The sequence below is a fragment of the Quercus suber genome, unplaced genomic scaffold (assembly GCF_002906115.3).
Source record: "Quercus suber isolate HL8 unplaced genomic scaffold, Cork oak 2.0 scaffold_609, whole genome shotgun sequence".
Classification (NCBI taxonomy): domain Eukaryota; kingdom Viridiplantae; phylum Streptophyta; class Magnoliopsida; order Fagales; family Fagaceae; genus Quercus; species Quercus suber.
The window spans coordinates 93,527-103,563 of record NW_027070052.1 but is presented as its reverse complement, the minus strand read 5'-3'; positions in this window follow the sequence as shown (position 1 = coordinate 103,563).

Here is a 10,037-nt window from a genome sequence, read left to right as displayed (position 1 = left end):
GCAGTGCTGTTTCAAAGAAGCTTATGGCAGACAAACTTAATCAATAAAAACAGAGCAATGTATTCTGGAATGACCAGATAATCTTTTTAGTAGTAAATGACCAAATGATACATAATCACAATAATATGAACAATTTTGACAAACAAAGTAGTAAAGGCAAATGGTAAAAGAAAAAGATTAATCAACGAATAAAGGGAAGAAGCCCAGTTTGGTCCGCGGGGGCAAGGTCAGGGAGGAAGAATGCCTCTTCTCAAAAACGATTAACCTCCGAGGAAAAGAAATTCCTGCCGCGAAAATTAATGGGTTTGAGGGAGGCGGACCTGAATGGACAATGCCCAGGACGATTCTAGAAGAGAGCAAGGATTTGAGAGGGAGAGAAGGGAAAGGGACCTATCGGTGCATGCCACTAACACTTGCTCTTTTCTCTCCTTTCTAGTCTTTTCTTCCTGATTTCCACAACGGTAGTTTTTAGTATTATGCTCCTTTGTTTTTCTAAATATGTTATAGAGTCTTTCCTTTATGTTGTGTTGTATTACTCTTGTTGTTGTGTTGTTTGTACCCGACAGAGGCCCTCTTCTTATAGTGCCTGCCGTGACCAAATTTTTACTATTCTACCCTCTAACCGCCTTTGTCTGGTCTAGGCGTACTTACCGACCATCACTGTTTTGTCTGCGAGTTCCTCTGTTACAGGCACAGACAACTTTTGTCTGTTAGTCTGCCGTGGCACCTCTTCCTGCCGCGGTGATGTTTCTCTCTCTCTCTATCCCTCATGGCATGCACCTATTGGTTCTAACTCAGCCTTGCCTCTTTTGGGTGGTATGTCATCCCAGCAGGACGTATCCCCTAAAAGAGTTTGAGCAGGAACCTTAAAATAGGTCTCCCCCTTCTCCCCACCTCCAAACCATGCCCTTTTACCTCTGACCCACGACCCCACCACGTTCTGTATTGGCTGGGTACAGGCTGGTGGTGCCTAGGCCTTGCGCATGCATATGTCTGAAATCTGTCTGCTGTTCATGCATCTGCCGTGGACTGGAGACTTTGCTTGTATTGCCTACCGTCCGTTTCTGGCTTCCCACGAGCTGCTACTCTGATTTCCCGCTCCCATAGGGTCTGGGCTTTACCGAGTACTGGGCTTTGTGTTCTCTTTAACCCAATTCTTTAATTGCATTGGCTTCCCACCTTGTTACTCGGCCTTTCCTGCCGTGGCGATTTGTTCCTGCTGGGCCTCTTTTCAGGCCTACTGTTCCTTTCTTTCCCCTAGTGGCTTAATATGGCCACTAGTATTCTCGCTTGGGGGCTCCAGTGTCCCTTTCTTTTCACTTGGGCCTATCCGGCCCAATTACTTCCTTTGGACTTCCTCGGTCCATTTACTAACTTCGCATCCCATGGGCATTTACTAACTCAATTGGGCTTCCCTAGCCCAATTTCCTCATTATCATCCTTGGGGTTCATGGGTTCGCCATTATCCCCTACTTTCTTTGTTTACATTACTTTGGGCCTGCCGCGGCCCATTCTCACTTTTCCATACCACATAGTGCCCATAGGTGCTGTTTTCTCTCTTTCCGGGCCTTTTAGGCCCAGTTACTTCCTCAAGACTTATTTATTTATATTAAGGGCCTGTGATCCATTATTCATGTCACTTGAGCCTAATGGTTTTTCTTAACCTGCCGCTTATCTGCTACCTATATTTCTGAATTGGGCTGCCTTCTACCTATTTCAAAAATGACCCTCAACAGAATCTAATTGGATTTAGACTTTTAGATTTTTACACTCAATAATTCACTTTGCACAAAATTAAAAATTAAATCGGACTTGTGGCGCAAAATTGAGAATCCAATTAATATCTAATTGAATTTTCTCTAAATTTTGCCTATTAATATATATATATATATATATATATATATATATATATATATGTATATACGTGTGTGTGTGTGTGTGTGTGTGTGTGTGTAAATACCGTATTTTGCACCATTTACGACTCGGGCCCCCGCTCCACAATGATTCTAAAATTCTAAGACCTATGGTTGGTTTAGGAGCCAATTAGATGTTAAATTGACTAGAGAAATTTTAAAATAAAAAATGTAACTTTTAATGAGCAAATAAATATATTTTTGGAAAAGTAAAGTCAAAGAAGCCCTAGGCATGCACATGCAAACCTAATCTTACGCATGCATGTAGGGTTTTAGAAACATAAAAATTAAAAAAAAAGACAAGTTTTCTACATTGATGTTGAGGTTTGGAACGAATACCATATCGTTTGGGAGCCGTTCCAAACCTCTATTTCCACAATATAAATAGCCATACATGGTACCTTTTCAAAACACATAGATATCCTAAGAGAAAACACTAAGATTCACTAGAAGTAGTAAATCAAAGATGGAGTTTTTCACAAAACATCTTCAAGTCAATTTTCTTTTGATTAGGGCATTTTCTAGCCTTGATCTTTGAGTTTAAGATTATTAATCACGTTTCTTATTAATTGTGAATAGATTTGACTCAGAGGAACGGTAAAAAATCAAGTTTGAAAAGTTTTTATTTTAAGGTATTAAGTTCTAAGATTTTATTTTTATTTCTTGCTTTAATTTATGTTTTAATCTTGTTTCTTCGCTTGTTTTATGTTTATATGTAGCTTAGGTTTATGTAGCTTTTATGTTTTTAAGCATGTTAGAATGATAGATTTATCGTTTTGAAGCCTTGCTCTGTTTGGTCTGTTGCTAGGGTTTTTTGGGTGGATTCCATGTGCGGATAATCCTGCTTGCTCATGCTGGCTTGATTATGCCCACGTAGACTTGTTCATGCGCGTGCATAATCCTACCAAAAAACACTAACCTTAGTTTTTTCTTATTTCGTCTCTTATTTCACATGTAATGTTTCTGTTTTAGTTTTTTTTTTTTTTTCAATGGTTTTGAGCTTTTGTTTCACATGCTTGTTGTTTGTTTTCTTTTCACATGTTAAAATTAGGATTTATATTTCATTTCTTTGTTTTAATGCCATGAACACACATTCACATGTTCATACATTAATACCATGGGTGTTGAGATGTAGCAAGGTAAGTAAGGTAAGTCATGCATTCACATGTACATGCATTTTGTTTGTAATCTTGTTTAGGATTGATGAACGTGATATGATGAATAAGCACATTTTGTTCTTAATGTTTTCAATGATCTCTTGACGATGCCATGTTTTGTTTATTACTTATATTTTTGCCTTGAATATGATATGATGACATGGTGTTAGATGAATGTTAGGTGGATGATATGTATGATAGTAACATGCTAGGTTTATGTTATACCATGCTAGATGAATGCTAGGTTGATATGACATGTATGCTAGATGTATGTTAGGGTATGCCATGATAAATGAATGATTAGGTCTTTTGGGATGATTGATGCCATGTTGTATGATAGTGTGTGTGTGTGAGAGAGAGAGAGAGAGAAAAAGAGTTAGAATGTAATATTGAGTGTGCCTTTAATAGAGTTAAGACATAAGAGACAATGAGAGGAAGCCAACCCTAGGGTTAGGCGGTTTTGGGTGCTTAACACCTTCCTAAAACCGTACCTAAACTCCGAACACATCTCTCTGATAGTAATATCATCAAAAAGGTCATTTCTTGAAATGATGCTATATATATGGTTCCTAGACCATTGCAAAAACTAGGTGGTGACTCTCCATTGTGTCCATAATATATATATATATATGGGTTAGGTTCAAGTTACATCAAGTGTAACTCTAAGCAATGTTACACCACCTAATAACTTATTATTGGATTTATATTTTGAAAATTCAACTGTTGAATTACATGTTTTATATGTTCTTAACATGCATGCCAATTTTCATGCCAATCGGATATAATTTACCATTCGATTCATAAACTTATTTTTTATGTATTATTTTAAATTACAAAAACTTGAATTTAAACAATTAATTGATGACATAGTTATTAATCTTTGATCACCTTAAAATTTGCAAACATTGAGAATATGTGAATATAATGTAATCTAACGATAGATTTGTCAAAATTCACATCCAATTAGAAATATTGAGTGGTGTAACTCTAAGTAATATTAAACCACCCAATAACTTGTTATAGAATTCATATTTTGAAAATCTCACCGTTGAATTACATGTGCTATATGTTTTTAACATTCATGTCAATTTTTATGTCAATTGGATGTTATTTACCATTCGATTCGTAAACTCATTTTTTATGCATTATTTTAAACTACAAAAACTTGAATTTAAACAATTGATTGATGGCATGACCATTAATCTTTGAACACCTTGAAATTTTGCAAGCATGAAGAATATATAAAGATAATGTAATCTAACGGTGGATTTGTAAAAATTTACATCCAATTAAAAAAATACCAAATGTAACTTGAACCCAACCCATATATATATATATATAATTTACTTGGCACAAAATTAAAAATTAAATGGGACACATGACGCAAAATTGAGAATCCAATTAAAATCTAATTAGATTTTCTCTAAGTTTTGGCGCCAGTTCTCAACAATAGGAGTGGCATAGGCCCTAGATTTAATGGGCATGAAAGAATCTTAGATGTTATAAATCTAATAGAAACCCTAATTGGTGAGACAAAAATCCTAAATTCACTAATTGCTTTGATTTGGTTCTCTTCATGAGGAAAAAGAAAATAGTATCATATGTATAAGGTTTTACTTCTTGGGGTTTTTAGGAGCCCTTCTGAGCTCTTTTGGATTTACCTTATTAATTGGGTTTTCCTATTAGAGCACAAGTGGCTTTGGAACTTCTAGGTGATACGCATATAAGGGGATTTGATTCTGTAGGATAGAGAATGTCAATTGCCAGTGTAGCACTTAGTCCTGTGCTCAAAGAGTCTCTATGCTTCCCTAGTAGTTCCACTAGTCAGTATGGCCCATGCTCAATGCAAGTCAATCTTGGCCTACCTTGCTATTGTTGGGTCTGTGATTCCTATGTGTGTTATGGAGTCAGATTTGATTGCTTTGGTGAAGCTAAGAATCCTGAACCACAAAGGTTTTTTTTTTTTTTTTTTATAAAAAGTTAAATTAGACAAGTGACACAAAATTAAACTCTAAATAACTCACGTTTAATAACTTATTTGAACTTTCTCTAAATTATATATATATATATATATATGAGACCTAAGTAAAGATTGAGAATATAAGTATAAAATATTATATTTCAATATTATATCACAATAGTGTTTTCACCTTTAAATCTTTTCTAAACTCATCTTAGTTTAACTGAATTTGTCAAGAGTTTTATAACTCAATGACATTGTATGCTCTCTTTAATAAGAAGAATCAATGTTTAAATTTTTCTCTCTTCAATTATTATAATAATTAAATTATTAGAAGTTCAAAACTAGACTTTTTATCAATAAAATTGAAGTAGGCTATAAAAGTCCCTATCAATATTTTCCACAATCATGGTCAATAATTTTATGTTGATTATATATACTATTTAGTTGAAGTGGATGAACTTCAAACCAATGCCTAACACTAAGTTATTATAGTACCTCCTAGTACTATAGCCAATAGCCTTATAATTCAATTGATTGTCACCTCCTAGTCTTTCTAAAAAAGACACTTAGAGTTTAATTCCCCTCTCCCTCAAATGTTGAATTTAAAAAAAAAAAAAATCATTTTAGTAAATTTTTCTTTGTAATAAATAGTAAAATATGATTTCACCACTTAAAAGACTAGATTTCCAAAATGACTACAAATGGCCTCCATTAAAATATTCATGTAAATATTTTTATGGTGAAACTACAAAAACTTATATATATATATATATATTCAAAATGTTAGTGAAAAAGTTATAGGCAAAAACACCATTTTGGTCCCTACATTTTAGGGTTACAGTCAATTTGGTCCCTATATTTTGCTAGCAGTCAATTTAGTCTATGTTATTTTCAAATTGCACTCAATTTGGTCCCTATTATTAATTTACTAATGGAAAATACTTACGTGGCAAACGGTGTGTACTATTGGCATACTTAAAGTTTACGTGGCATATAAAATAATATAAAAGAGTACCAAATTAGCATTTTTATAATAAATAAAAAGCCATGTAGAAAAAACAAAACCTACAATTCTAAACTGATTTTTTTAACGGAAAAATTAAAAATGAATTAAAAAAAAAAAAAACTCAATATTAAACACATCAAGATCTGAGAAAGACCCGACAAACTTTGTTTGTGCTTGGATCTAAAAAAAATGCAAAGGATCTGGATTACCAACAACTAAATAGACAGAATCAAACCAATTTAACCTTGGATATACTTATACATCACTGAAATGTTTGGTTGCAAATGGATATGGGTTCTTTACTTTCAGATATGAAGAGGAGGTGAAGTTTGTAGTAGATTTCGTTGAACCCAAGCCATGGCCAAGCTTTACACAGCCAAACCCCATGGCTATCGCCAACAACCATCGCAAGCCACAAACGGATGGCTAGCGCTCACTCTATCTCCCCTCACAGGGGTTTCTCTCTCCTAAGCTCGATTCTCTCTCTTTTGATTTTCCTTTGATGTGTGCATTGTTGAGATTGTTTGTGACTTTGTATTACTGGAATGGGGTTTTGATTTAGCTTTCAACATGGGTTTGGAAATGAGGTGGTCTTTGTAGTGGCAGCTTGTTGAAGAAAGTTGGGTTTTGGAATAGATTAGTGTAAGAAAGGCGAAGACATGTTAGGTCTTTTAATTGCTTCTTTTTTTTTTTTTTTTTTAATAGTTACCGGAAATGAGAAGGGGAGAAATCTCTAACTAACCGATCAAGAAAAAGAGAATGAAGAAGGAGACTGAACAACAACAAAGATTAACACTTAATAAACCCATTTTGAAAGCCTCCAAGCAAGATCAAGATTAATCAATCTCCAAATCAAAACAAATCATGCCGGGAAAATTTCTGATTCGCTTTCACTTCCTGGACCTTTTGCAAACCTTCGATGTTTGTGTGTTTGGATTGCAAGAAAATGAAAGAAAATCATAATTTATTTTTACTTCATTTTTATTTTTATTTTTTCTGTTAAAAAATCAGTTTAGAATTGTGGATTTTTTTTTTTTTTTCTGACATGGCTTTTTATTAATTATTAAAATACTGATTTGGTAATTTTTAATATTATTTTATATGCCACATAAGCTTTAAGTGTGCCAACAATGCACACCTTTTACTACGTAAGCATTTTCTGTTAGTAAATTAACAGTAAGGACCAAATTTACTACAATTTGAAAATAGTAGAGACTAAATTGACTGCTACCAAAATATAGAGACCGAATTGAGACCCCAAAATGTAGAGACCAAAATAGTGTTTTCGTCAAAATTATAAATTGTGCCCACACACGGTGTAGGTTATAGGCTAATAACAAATATAAGGTCATATACCAAATATGAAAGAGTTTGAGGCACTATTTGTATATATTTTTTTGAAGGTTAAAATTGAATTACCGGAAAGTGTTTGTTAGCAGGGGGGGTTGGCCCCAAGCCTCTATGTAGTTCGGCCCTTACAAGAAGTAGGAGAGGGGAATTGGAATTCAAGTTCTCCACATGGAAAAAGTTAGACAATAGTCACTAAAGTGACAAGACTCATAGCCTCATATAAATAATGTTAATTCTTCGTTGAGATTTCCATTAATTTAATATAAAATGTTAGAGGTTCATGGGCATTGTTTTACTACACCAGGTTTAAAAATGGGATGGTCAACAGTTGAATGTTGACATCCTTTTAATAAAGATTAAAAGATGACTAAGCATTGAGGCTCCAAATGTTTATAATTTAAAATTGATCAGCAACATTAGTGAATAATATGCCAAAAACTAATCCAAGTCATAATGATGATTTGTCTAGGCTGTCCAATGCATCCAATGCGTCATGACTTGTGTATATAAAATTTGAGCTACCAGACTAAACCTCAAGTGAATATGATCACCATGATAGCTTTGTTTCAACTCCAAGTCTTCCATGACCTTTAACCACCAACATTTTGCTTAGCCGGCAATTCAAACATTGAACAAATATTGTACTCCACAAATCATGCCCTTATTATGTCCCAGAATTACATGAATGCCTGCTGAGCTAGGTTGTACAGACTTTCAACATTTGGTGATTTTTCTCGTGGCTTGAATCATTTATCTACAATCAAATCAAAATTCATAATGATAGTTTTGAGTCCAAAAAAATATTCATAATTTTAGTACAATTGATGTATTGCAAGGCAGGAAAGATGCAAACGCCAAACTGGGATGGCCTCAACCGGTGTCAAGAAATGTGACAATTTATTGGTTTCAAACATTTTTTCCATGATTATCTACTTAAAAAGACAGATTGAATTGATTAAGATTTCCTTTCTTTTATGGTAAAAAATTGATTTAGATTTTCAAGATCCATTGAGCCAAATTGTTCATTTATTTTGTGGGTAATAATAAGATGGATTTGAATAATATGCCGTAAATTCAAAAATCTCAAAACTTATCAAACATCTTGTTGGTTTACAAGATTTTGAAAAAGAGCCTCTTAAAAATGGAATGAATTTTTATTTTTTTAGGGAAAAAAATGGAATGAATTTATACAACCAAAAGATTGAAATATCACTTCTTTATATTATATAAAAAAAAAAAAACAAAAACAGAAACAAAAAAAAAAAAAAAAAAANGCCCACACACGGTGTAGGTTATAGGCTAATAACAAATATAAGGTCATATACCAAATATGAAAGAGTTTGAGGCACTATTTGTATATATTTTTTTGAAGGTTAAAATTGAATTACCGGAAAGTGTTTGTTAGCAGGGGGGGTTGGCCCCAAGCCTCTATGTAGTTCGGCCCTTACAAGAAGTAGGAGAGGGGAATTGGAATTCAAGTTCTCCACATGGAAAAAGTTAGACAATAGTCACTAAAGTGACAAGACTCATAGCCTCATATAAATAATGTTAATTCTTCGTTGAGATTTCCATTAATTTAATATAAAATGTTAGAGGTTCATGGGCATTGTTTTACTACACCAGGTTTAAAAATGGGATGGTCAACAGTTGAATGTTGACATCCTTTTAATAAAGATTAAAAGATGACTAAGCATTGAGGCTCCAAATGTTTATAATTTAAAATTGATCAGCAACATTAGTGAATAATATGCCAAAAACTAATCCAAGTCATAATGATGATTTGTCTAGGCTGTCCAATGCATCCAATGCGTCATGACTTGTGTATATAAAATTTGAGCTACCAGACTAAACCTCAAGTGAATATGATCACCATGATAGCTTTGTTTCAACTCCAAGTCTTCCATGACCTTTAACCACCAACATTTTGCTTAGCCGGCAATTCAAACATTGAACAAATATTGTACTCCACAAATCATGCCCTTATTATGTCCCAGAATTACATGAATGCCTGCTGAGCTAGGTTGTACAGACTTATTGCTTCATGTGGCAATATGAGAAATCGGAGGATTCTTGGATATAAAAAAAAAAAAAACAAAAACAGAAAAAAAAAAAAAAAAAAAAAACAAAAATGATGTAAGTTAAAAATTATGAGATGTCTTGGATTCACGTGTTTTTATTTCTTATTATTTTTAGGGGGGAAAAAAAAAAGAATATTCCTTGCCATAAAGGTTTGATCCTGATGGATATAGCAGTGTTCTCAAATCTGCTGGTTCTTTGGAATTGGCTGTCACTCTGTGACTCCGTCAGGCCGTTAAATCTTTTTCTATTCCCAGGTAGTCCAAATTTGACACACCCAAGAAGAGAAAATCGAGGTGCATTGCTTCCTGCTTTATTAAATCCAACACGTGCCTCTTGCAGTTAATAAGTACCATATGAAGTCAAAATTACTCTCTAATAATTTATTAACAAAAAGTCTAAGACTAAAATTTTTCTCAACTTTGTGTAACAATTGTAATTTGGCATAGCGTAATTAGAGGGAAAAAAAAAATAGCAGGTATATATATATAAGTAATGGTTAATTATTTATAGTCTATCACCTTAGAGTTATAATAAAAAAGATATGAAATAATTTATGAGCCTAGATTACT